Source organism: Balaenoptera physalus (assembly GCF_965194825.1).
Source record: "Balaenoptera physalus genome assembly, chromosome: 13".
Lineage (NCBI taxonomy): Eukaryota > Metazoa > Chordata > Mammalia > Artiodactyla > Balaenopteridae > Balaenoptera > Balaenoptera physalus.
Window position 1 is genome coordinate 95,095,863 of NC_138892.1, and position 12,869 is coordinate 95,108,731.

The 12,869-nt window shown below is 36.3% G+C and overlaps 1 protein-coding gene across 1 annotated transcript in view; it reads right to left on the bottom strand.

Moving 5' to 3' along the window:
- Nucleotides 1-12,869, bottom strand: part of LOC309641685 (uncharacterized protein) — a 406,435-nt gene that overhangs the window by 145,338 nt on the left and 248,228 nt on the right. The window lies entirely within an intron of this gene.

A 12,869-nucleotide genomic window follows, 5' to 3' on the forward strand; every position in this document is an offset into this window, starting at 1 on the left:
ATATATATGAAACTGTCTTTGGCACAATAATCAGCACTTGCCTATAATGAATGAATTTAGTAGACAGTTATGATGTGAATGCAAGGCACTTGGTTTGATGCTAAAATCCGAAACTAAGATAAATAACATCAAATAATTGTGCTCAAGGAGTTTACAATCAAGTAGACACAAAAGCCGAAAAAAAGAAGTTGCCACTAAACTTAAGGATGAAAAGATTTCAATTTAGCAATGAGAATGATAATTGGGGTATGATCTAGAGCAGTAACAGGAAAAAGGTTGTGAAAAAATTTAGATTTCTGCTCATCTTTGTTATATGCTCTTAGATGAGTAAGGAAGAGAAAGAGTTATTTTTCAGCTTGTTTTAGTTTGGGTAAAGGTAAGGGTACAAACTTTGAACTCTTCTGCTCACCACCATTTTAAGCCTATAATGAAATCTTTCAGGGAAACTCGAGCCAAAGTTCAAGACAAGTAATTCCACAGCAAATATTAAAACAGTTTAAAAGGTCACTGATTTGGGGTGGGGAGAGCAAAGGTCATTCAGCAAAATGTAGCTGCTACAACAAAGAAAAGGGAGATCAAATCAGAAAGATCTGGAAGAACAAAGCATTAGAAATCTAGTCGTTCTTGCCTTGTGAAAAACAGACAAACGAGAAATGTCAGAAAGGATTGCTATCACCACTAGACTAGGTTTCCAGTAAAGTGGGAAGGAATCAGGTGCCCCTCACTCCTTTTAATTATCTTAGATCTTTTGTTTTTTTCTCTAAATCCATAGAATAGATGCCCCCACAAATCTGAAACTAAGGGTTCAGACCCTTCTTGGAGATTTCAGTAAACATATGTGAGAACGTGTCTTAAGATTAAGGGAAGCAAAAAGTGAAATAAAAATAAGCAACATTCTAAACATACAAATATTATTTTAGAATTATAGTATACTTTTTAAAGGTATTCTAGATTGTTTATCTCTCCCAAAAAAACCCTATAAGGGAGTTCTTATTTTTCCTATTTTATAGATACTGAGATCCAGAGGAGTTTGGAAATTGTACTAACTTCTGAAATAAAATATGAACCTCATACCTGCTGGAGTTAAAAGAAGCCACAGTGAGAGGAACAGGACTAAAAAAAAATGATAAAACTCATGAAGCTAATCAAGAGAATGTGGTAAAAGTTTAGGATAAACAAGTGGGTCAAAAGAACAGAATAGAATCCAGAAATAGAATCACACTCAGTTGATCAATTGATTTTCAGCAAAGGTTCCAAAGCAATGCAATAGAGAAAGGAAAGTTTTCAATGAATGGAGCTGGAACAAATGGAGAGCCATATGGAAAAAAAGGAACTTCAACCCCCAGCTCACACCATACACAAAAAATAATTCAAGATGGATCATAGACCTAAAGGCTAACAAACACTATAAAACTTCTACAACAAAACATAGGAAAATATCTTCATGACCTTGGAGTAGGTAAAGATTTCTTAGACCAGACACAAAAAGCATTATCCGTAAGAGAAAAAAAATGATAAATTGGACTTTATCAAAATTAAGAATTCTGCTCATCAAAAGACATCATTAAGAAGATGAATAGGCAAACTACAGTCTGGGAGAAAATATTCTCAATACATTTATCTAACAAAGAACTTGTATGCAAAATATATAAAGAATACCTATAACAATAATTAGGAGACAAAATATATAATTAAAAATAGAAAAAATATGCAAAAGATTTTAACAGACACTCCACAAAAGAACATATCTGAATGGTTAAGAAGCATATTCAAAGGTGTCCAGTGGCATTAGTCTTCAGAGATATGCCGTCAGATAACAATGAGATACTCACATGGGTCTCTTTCTGGGCTCATTGTTTTATTCCTTAGCTCTATTTTTCTATCACTGAACCAATGCACTCTCTAAATTATTAATTACATAATTAGTAAGACAAGTCTTTTCAGCTAGTTTTTGAGGAGAGTCTTGGCTATCCTTAGCCCTTTTGTTGAAGTTTCATGAACAATTCCTGGTCATGCTTTTGATTACATTTTGAGATAAACCTAAGTTAGCCATGAAGTTTTAGTTTTTTAATATATTGCTGGGTTCACTTTGTTGTTAATTTTGGTTTGGAGTTTGCATCTTGGTTCATGGATGAGATTAGCCTGTAGTTTTCTGGTTTTTTATACTGTCCTTGTCTAGTTTTGGTATCAAGTTATACCAGCCTCACAGAGTGTGTTGGGCAGTGTTCACCATTTTTCTATTATTTTAAGAGTTTGTATAAAGGTTTGGATAATCTGTTTCTTGACTATTCTATAGAGTTTACCTGTAAAGCCCTCTAGACCTCATGTTTCCCTTTTGGTAGGATTTTTTTTTTAAACTAACAGTCCAGATTTTTAAATGGTTATTGAAGAGAATTCAGTCTTTTTCTTTGTGGGTCAGTTTAGGAAAGTCATATTTTCTAAGCAGTTTATCACTATGAGGTTATTATAATGTTTTCCTCATCTTTTCAATGTTTGCTGCATCAGTAGTTAGGGTCCTATTTTATTTATAATAGAATTTATTTGTGCTTTCTCTTCTTTCTTGATCAATTTTTGGCTTTGTGATCCTTTCTATTAAATGTTTATTTCATGTTTCATTAGTTTATGCTTCCCTCTTTTACTTCCTTCCTTCAAATATCTTTGTATTATTCCATAGTTCTCTTTTTGACTTGTTACTTTGTTCATTGATATTTTTACTTTTTGCTCCTTCCTCATAATATAACTGAATTAAAGTTATAAATATCCATCAAAAAAATCACAATGAGATATTTCTTCCCAAACATTAGGATGGCAAGAATTGAAAACACAGACAAGATCAAATACTGACAAGGGTGTGGAGCAAATGGGATTCTCACATGTTGCCTGTGAGAGTAAAAAAATGGGATACCCACACTAGGAAAACTGTCTTGTAGTTTCTTATAAAGATAAACTTAGACCTAGGCTATAATCCAACATTTCCACTCTGAAGAATAACTCAAGAGAAATGAGGACATTTAGACACAAAAAGGATTGTTTAAGAATTTCTTTGCTGCTTTATATGCAATTGCCAAAAACTGGGAAAACCTAAATGTCCATCAGCAGAAGAATGGGAAAACAAATTGTGGTATATACATATAAAAACACTACCTACAGCACAATTTAAAAATAATAATAAACTACAGATACGCACAATAACATGACTAAGTCTCAACACTATGTTAAGTAAAAACAAACGAGACACAAAGGACTACATACTCTATGATTCATTTATATGAAGTTCAAAAACAGGCAAACTAATCTATGATAACAGCAATGAGAAACGTGGTTGTTTCTAGTGGGATAAGGGTGATAATTAGCTGAAAAGGAGCATAAGAAAACTTTCTTGAGTGATGAAAATGTTCAGGATATTAGTTACATGCAAGTATACATTTGTCAAAACCGTTGAACTGTATACTTAAAATCTGTGCACTTCACTGTATAGTAATTAAACCTCAATAACAGATTATTTTTTAAAAACGCATGAACTCTACGGAAAGTGGCCATGAGCTAAGTCTAAAATAATTACATAGCCACCTCTATCAATTCTGTCTTAATACTGGATTGAAAGTGTTGAAGGTAAATATATTATGGCAGAGTCTGTGAAATTCCTGGTTTATTTGTGTGTTTCTCCCTCTTCTAAGGAAACGATAGATATTGCTGTTTGTTATTCCCAGAAGAGGGATATTCTTAAGTGCAATTGTCTGCCGGGGGTTAAGAAGGACATCACCCCTTTCATTCAAGCAGCAATACCTAATCTTGCCAAGATTCTCTGGCAAAGATTTCAGGCAAAATGGAGAGATAACTCTTCATTTGTAGGACAGATGTTCACTTTTCCTGCATGCACCACTATACTGATTCATAGGCCCTACTATGGGTCCAGGGTAGGCATCCCAAGACTCCAGTCACAAAAATTCAGTCCTATACACACTTAGGTTAATTTAATCAAGCCCTTCAGTGTAGATGATATATTGGATGTAGATATTAAAACACTGAATTGACAGAAGCAAACCTGAAAATATTATTTCAAGTTTAGAAAACAGGCAGTAGGCACCATTTGCTATCTCCATAATTGCTTTCGTGTTTTTGACATCATGTAAGTTAACTGACAACAATTACCAGGACATACTAATAAAAGTTACCATGGTTTCTACCATGGGGGTTCTTTTAAAAATATTAGAGCCTTCCGTATGCTGAGAGAAATCACTTGGCAAATCTCGTAAAACCTATTTTTTTCTGCCAAGCCTGCTTAAAATTCTTCTTTTTCTCAGTTTTGATTTAGTGACTTTAGATCTCTGCATTATGTTGTGTTTTGCACGGAGCTATTGACTTCAGCTAAGGAACCGTGAACAATAATTATTTTGCATGACTAAGCTCTGGTACACCATTGTCAGACAGGCACTTTACAGTACCACTAGTTTCAAAATTTAGAACAGAACTGTCAAACAAGCAAATGCCTACACCAAAGACTTCTATTTTCAAGCTACAGGCATGAGTTCTATGATGTGCAATAATAGAGTGAATCTTTATGTTCTCGTGAAAGCTCCTGATTTGACAGTCCTGGAAACGAAAGCCTGTTTCTTTCTGGAACAGATATATCAGTGGTAGCAACAGCACAAATTTTCAAGCAGGGCTGAGGTATGGCACGAGTGGTAGGAAAGGGAGACTCCAGGCACTGAGATTATTAAATGTTTTTAGGAAGGACTGGTTTTAGGGTGAGCAGAGAACAATTTACCCCGAACTGAGAACATCTGATTTGGTTCATCTTGGGTGCACATCTTTCCAATTATTCTAGAAAACTTTTATGGAGTTACCAATTTATACCCACTAAAATTTTTTATCCTAGAAATAATATAAATCTAATTCAAATATTTCTCAACATTGCACAAAGCCCAAGAATGGAGCATGTGACAGTAAACATTCATAGACAGGGGCATACATTTTATATAAATTAAATGTCTTATACCTTTTCAGTACAGCCAGGTATGGTCTATCAGGAACATAGGGCCAAACAATTTCTGTTTATAAAGTTAACTTTTAATCCCTTTAAATTTTTATAACACCTCGGTTTTTTTCTCTCTGTCTTTTCTTCTACTGATAATTTGCTTCTTAAAAGAACACTTTAGAACAAGTATTAGCTTCCTTGCATAGATTAGGAAACCGAAGAACAGAGATTAATGACCTTGAAATGGCATATGGCAATTAAAAAATAAAGGGGAGGGACTTCCTTGGTGGCGCAGTGGTTAAGAATCTGCCTGCCAATGCACGGGACATGGGTTCAAGCCCTTGTCTGGGAAGATCCCACATGCGGCAGAGCAACTAAGCCTGTGTGCCACAACTACTGAGCCTGCGCTCTAGAGCCCGTGAGCCACAACTACTGAAGCCCGCGTGCCTAGAGCCCGTGCTCCACAATAAGAGAAGCCACCTCAGTGAGAAGCCCGTGCACCGCAACGAAGAGTAGCCCACGCTCGCCACAGCTAGAGAAAGCCCGCGCACAGCAACAAAGACCCTACGCAGCCAAAAATAAATAAATAAATAAATAAATAAATAAATAAATAAATAAATGAATGAATAAATAAATTTATTTAAAAAAATAAATCAATAAATAAAGAAAATAAAGGGGAGGGTGGGAACATGGCTAAGATGCCACACAGATGCCTCTGTCTTTATTCTACATTTAAGTATTTAACTTAATATTAAAATATTTGAAATATTTCCTTTTTATTGACCCAGACAAGTGTTCAGTCTCTCCAAAATTAATTCATACTAGTAGATTTATTATTGCTGATTTATAAATCAGAATTCAATTTATTAGATATAAAAGGAGAGTTGTTCTTTTCCACTGATCAGATAGTCATATCTTCTTTACAAAGTGCTCCCTTCCTAGGTGGAAAACCAAATGGGAAATAATAAATTGTCCAGAACAAAAGAAATACCTCATCCAGGCTATAGTAGAATTGGAGAATTATCTCAGGTTCCCTTCAGAGGATACCTTTCCAGTAACCACAGAAATAACACCAGAATTTTTAAACTGGATTCTCCAATTTTAGCCTTTCCCTACTAGTATAGCCTACCCAACACTGCCTGTTGACGCACAGCTGTGATCAATCCACTCTTCTCCTAGAAACTTGTAGTAGAACTTAAGAAACAATGATTTCCACCAACAGTGCCCTTCCTTATCTCTTGTAACTCTTTATTTTAATATCTTTTTCATCTAATATTAGTATTGCTACTCCAGCTTTCTTTTGATTTCCATTTGCATGGAATATCTTTTTCCATCCCTTCACTTTCAGTCTGTATGTGTCCCTAGGTCTGAAGTGGGTCTCTTGTAGACAGCATATATATGGGTCTTGTTTTTGTATCCATTCAGCCAGTCTGTGTCTTTTGGTTGGGGCATTTAAGAAAACCAGAATTCAGAAAAGAGACATGTACCACAATGTTCATTGCAACACTATTTACAATAGCCAGGACATGGAAGCAACCTAAATGTCCATTGACAGATGAGTGGGTAAAGAAGATATGGCACATATATACAATGGAATGTTACTTAGCCATAAAAAGAAACGAAATTGAGTTATTTGTAGTGAGGTGGATGGACCTAGAGCCTGTCATACAGACTGAAGTAAATCAGAAAGAGAAAAACAAATGCCATATGCTAACGCATATATATGGAATCTAAAAAATATGGTACTGATGAACCTAGTGGCAGGGCAGGAATAAAGATGCAGACATAGAGAATGGACTTGAGGACATGGGGGGTGGGGAAGGGGAAGCTGGGACGAAGTGATAGAGTAGCATTGACATATATACACTACCAAATGTAAAATAGATAGCTAGTGGGAAGCAGCCGCATAGCACAGGGAGATCAGCTCCATGCTTTGCGACCACCTAGAGGGGTGGGATAGGGATGGTGGGAGGGACGTTCAAGAGGGAGGGCATATGGGGCTATATGTATACATATAGTTGATTCACTTTGTTGTACAACAGAAACTAACACAACATTGTAAAGCAATTATACTCCAATAAAGATGTAAAAAAAAATCAATCAATCAGTCAATAAACAAGGGGAAAAAAAAGAAACAATGATTTCAACTGATCTGTCTTTCCAATCTCATCTGTAAGATGCATCAGATTGGAGGACAGTTAAAGTACTCGGAAAATGGGATGAGCCTTCTTACCTGGTTTGGTCAACTTTCATGGCATCAAAATCTTGACAGTGACAGTGAAGTCAACTGTACGTGCACCCACTTATAACAGTACCCAAAAGAGTAAGTACGTGTAACTCAAGTTTCTCTCTGTGAAAAGAGTATGAAAATCACTAAACAGACATTTTGAAAATAAACAATACATCTTAGTACACAAATAAAAATTGTGAAATTCGTATTAGGGAAAGTTTGCAATTTTACGATTTCCAGACACCCTCAGAAGAAGTTGGCAAATAAAAAAGAGAGAGGGTTTAAATAGTTCTATGTGAGATAGAAGAGACATAAAAAGCAGACAGGCTTACGAGAGCAGAAACCTTACAAACAGGGCCAGTAGGTCAGCGGGAACAGTTAGGAGAAGGATGGAGAAAGAGAGGAAGTGGCTAGTGAAAAAGAGGAAATTCAGAGGGAGAAGAGACATAGCTAATGAAGATTTTCGAATGAGGATTCTAAGCATAGTATGTAACGTAACCCTCCTCTTCTTTTCCCATCAGTCTTCAGTAAAGTATCCAACCCTCTAAAGACTTAAGGAATTGGTTTTTCTTCAGGAACTCATAAGAGGTACTAAGCTGGGCTCCAGCAAACAAGTTGAGAATGTAGAAGCCCCCTGACCACAGCCATGTCTTGGTCAAACAACTAATATGCAATGAACACACAGCAGGCTCTGATCACAGGGCCAGTTCCCCCTTGGGAAGAAACTGGCAATCATTGGATTCAATGGCTCAATAACTGGCAATAACTTGATTCAGAATGGACTTTTCCCCTACATTTCTACTCTGTTTTTGTCCAGTAAAACCTATGCTGCATCTTGTTTTGGAAACCTTATTGTGAAGTCTCAGTCTTTACTTGGACACTTGCTCATAGCACAGTCTCTATATATGGAAGTCTGTATATGACGTCTATAGAAAGTGCTGACTGGCTGCAGACAATGACGGTCTCCATGTCTGCCATCTCTTTGTAAGATCAATGACCTTCTATTCTGCTACTCACACGGCATAGGAAAGATAGGGGCGGGGTTTAAACCCCTATTAAGATGAAAGTGTTGCTTCCTGCTTCACATGAGATCTGAAAATAGATTGCTCTACATTGGCAGTGACAGGACACTTTATGTCAACTCTATGAAGTTTCCATCCCCCATAATCTCTGTCAGCAGTGGTTTAGGAACGCCAAACTATTTTAATAGCTTATGGGGCCAGTATACAAACTCTCTCAGGTATAGTTGATGTACAATATTATGTATATTTCAGATGTACAACGTAATGATTCACAATTTTAATATAGTTATTATAAAATAATTAACTGTTCCCGCTGACCTACTGGCCCTGGTTTGTAAGGTTTCTGCTCTAGTAACCCTCTCTTCTTTTTACGTGTCTTCTATCTCACATAGAACTATTTAAACCCTCTCTCTTTTTTATTTGCCAACTTTTTTTGAGGGTGTCTGGAAATCATAAAATAGCAAACTTTTCCTAATACGAATTTCACAATTTTTATTTGTGTACTAAGATGTATTGTTTATTTTCAAAATATCTGTTTAGTGATTTTCATACTCTTTTCACAGAGAGAAACTTGAGTTATACATAAGTACTCTTTTGGGTACTGTTATAGTTATTATAAAATATTAGCTATATTCCCTGTATTGTACTATATCACCCTGTAGCTTATTTATTTTATACATAGTAGTTTGTACCTCTTAATCCCCTACCCCTACGTTGCCCCTCCCCTCTTCCCTCCTCTCCACTGGTAACCACTGGTTAGTTCTCTGTATCTGTGAGTCTGTTTCTTTTTTGTTATATTTACCAGTTTGTTTTGTTTTTTTAATTCCACATATAAGTGATATCATACAGTATTTGTCTTTCGACTTATTTCACTTAGCATAATACCCTCTTAGTTCTCCATCCATGTAGCTGCAAATGGCAAAATTTCATTCTTTTTTTATGGCAGAGTAGTATTCCATTGTGTGTGTGTGTGTGTGTGTGTATATATATACTTATTCTTTATCCATTCATCTGTTGATGGACACTTAGGTTGCTTCCATACGTTGGCAATTGTAAATAATGCTGCTATCTTAACTGTACAGGCATACTTTGCAGATATTCCAGGTTCACTTCCAGACCACCACAATAAAGTGAATATCGCAGTAAAGCAAGTCACAGAAATTTTTTGGTTTCCCATGGCAAGTAAAAGTTATATTTGCACTATACATAGTCTCTTCAGTGTGCAAAGCATTATGTCTAAAAAAATAATGTACATACCTTTAAAAAATACTTTATTGCTAAAAAATGCTAACCATCATAAAAGTCTTTAGTGAGTTGTAATCTTTTTGCTGGTGGAGGCTTTAAAATATTGTGAGAATTATCAAAATGTGACACAGAGGCATGAAGTGAGCAAATGCCGGTGGAAAAATGGCGCTGATAGCCTTTCTCGATGCAGGGTTGCCACAAACCTTCAACTTGTAAAAAGCACAGAGTCTGTGAAGTGCAATAAAATGAGATCTGCCTGTGTATGAAATCCCAAGCCACACAGAGAAAGCAGAGACTAGGGGGAGAGTCTAGATGGATTGTCTACTCCGGGGTTCGTCAATTGACACTGGTTCCCCCCATTTCCATTGCAATACCCTCTCCTCTGTTGTCTTATCTGAGAATATCTTCTCTCTCACATCAGTCTATCTGAAATCCATAGAGCCTCTTTTTTTGAAGCTTTTACCTCGTTAAAAGTGACTTCATTTCTGCTGAACTCTTGCAGCAGATTATATTTACCTCCTTTATAGTATGTTTACATTATCTTGTAATTTAATTACTTTTGTATTTTAACACTCCTACTAGTCTACTCTTACTCACCTTTAAATGTACGGCATATAAATGTACAAAGCCCTAAGTTTGTTGAAAAACATTGTGCCTGTGTGCACGCACACACACACAAACACAAAAAGACCAGAAGAAAATAAACTAAATGGTGATAGTTATTTTCCCTGGCTTAAAGTCATCCATATGATTTCCATTTTCTTCCTTATACTTCTCTTTATTGTTGAAAGTGTCCATCATAACATGTATTACTTTTTAGTGTAAAATACAATAATAAATATATTTGATCAGAAATCCAAATATTTGATTAGTTCCTTTGGCCAAAGATACTTTAGGCCCTTTATTTCACAAGACGCTCTAAAGTGATATCAATAAAACCCAAATCACTTATCATCTAGGGTTATTTGCCAGAAGGATGAAGAATCCCAGTTCATATCATGAAAACAGACTCTAGTAGCATCTGCTTAAGTGGTTTCCAAACTATTTTTTTCAGTAGAATTCTATTTTCAGAAGAAATCTTACATAGAACCTTAATATCTAAAATAATTGACAGCAAGGTGCAGGTTTCTCAAATGGTCTGAAGTCTTTAGTACTTGGAGCAAATATGCACTTACTTGGTTAGAAAATCCCTGAATCACCCCTTGGAACCTTAGGGTTCATCTAGTGCAAACCTCTCATTTTACCAGAGAGGAAATTGAGGCACAGAGAGGTTATAATGCCGTCCAAGATCAATCAGCTAGTAACTAGAACCTACATTTTCTAAGTCTAAGGTTCTGGCTCTTATATCATATGGTCCTGATTCTTGTTTGGGATTATTTTAGAGCATTACACGTATCTGACCTAATTCCAGATTGTGACGTACATCCAAGCAAGTCCTTACCCTCTGCTTACACCCTAGTCTCAATGTCTAAAGTCCTGTTTTCATTTCAGACCCCAGGGAAGCCTTCCCTGTCAAGAACTTCTCTCACCAAATAGCTATTTGCTGACTTCCCAGGGCTTCTTCTCAATGCCTGGTCTGTTATCGGACCATGTGCTCATCACTACATTGTTCCTCCTTTGACAGACTGATGATATGTTTGAACCTAAAAGTATTGACATCTTTTCTGTCTATTCCACATTTGGCCTGATTTTACAGTTGAAAGCACTCCAGTCTCCACGTGCCTATCTCTAAATTCACCATTCCAGGCTGAGCAATACATCTAGATCTTCCTCCATTCTGTTTTCTCTTTCTTGCCCAACCCATACGTCAAATCCTTGAGTACATTCTATCTTGGTCTTACAAATTGGAGTAGTACATCTCTCTCTCTTTTTCTTTCAGGGACATGAGTCTACAGGGTAATGACATAAGACAACAAATGACTAAGTGCTCAAATGAGTAGAACAGGCAATACCAGCTTTGCTGGTTTAGAAAAGGAAAGTTCATTCTGGGTTAAAACAGGAAAATGCTTTTGAAGAAGACAGCACTTTTTGGTTCCATTGGATAGACAGTTAGGAGGGGGACAATGTGAGCAAATGAACAGTCTGAAATACAGCGAGATTGACCAGGATTGAGAAAGAAAGAAAAATGTTGTAGAGGGGATTTGTGAAAGGTTATTTTTGCTGGAGATTAAGATGAATTCTTTTATAGAGTACATTAAAATAATTTTAGTCACCAATCCTTCAAAAAATTCTGGTTTAGATGTATGGCCACATCCTTCTCTTTATTTGTTATCATTAAGTGGTCTTAAGTGAAACCATGAAGTAGGCAATAGTTCATCTGGCAGAAAAGGTCAGCCAGGCTTTTCTTTGAACCTAGAAATACATGAAAATGTCTGCATTGCTTTCCTGGATCTAATAGTCCAGTGGCCACAGTCCTTTTGTGATAAATCATGGTAGCTGCCTACAGCCTGAGGTTGATCTCAAAAAGTTTGGGCTCCTTCCCTGCCTAACTTCTCTGCATATATTTGTTAGAACTTTTTATGTTACAAGTATCAGAATGCCCAACTCAAATCCAATTAAAAGGGATTTATTAACTCACATAATTGGGTAGTCCACAGGTATATCTAGTTTCCATAAGGAAACTTGGATCAAGTTTCATAAAATAAAATTGGGATGTCTCTCTTTCACTCTGCTCTGCTTCCTTGCTGTTGGCTGAATTCCAGGCAACATTTTCCCTCATGCTTTCAAGATAGTCCTGTCTCTGGAAACACATTAAGTCACAAGGTAAACGTTCTTGTCCCTAATTGGTTTTAATCGAGTCAAATATCCATCTCAGAAATTGTGTAGATGAAATACACTGAATGGCTTACACTCGTTATGTCAACTTGGAAGATGTTTTCTAATGCGATTAATATTTAAATTGGTGAACCTTGAATAAGTAGATTGTCCTCCATAATGTAGGTGGGCCTCATCCAATCAGTTGAAGACCTGACTAGAACACAAAAATTGGCCTCCCAGAGCAAGAAAGACTCCTTCAGTTGACTGCCTTTGGTCTTCATCTGCACCTTCGGTCTCCTGGGTCTCCAAGCTGCCAGCCCACACTGAAGATTTTGGACTTCCCAGCCTCCATCATCACATGAGCCAGGTACTTATAATAACTCTATCTATCTATCATCTATCTATCTATCTATCCATCTATCATCTATCTATCATCTACATCATCTATCATCTATCTATCTACATCACCTATCTATCATCTATCTATGTACATCACCTATCTATCTACATCATCTATCATCTATCAACTATCTATCTATCTATCTATCTATCTATCTATCTATCTATCTATCTACCTATTTGTCATCTCTCTATCTATCCTACTGTGTCTCTAGAGAACTCTGACTAGTACAACCAC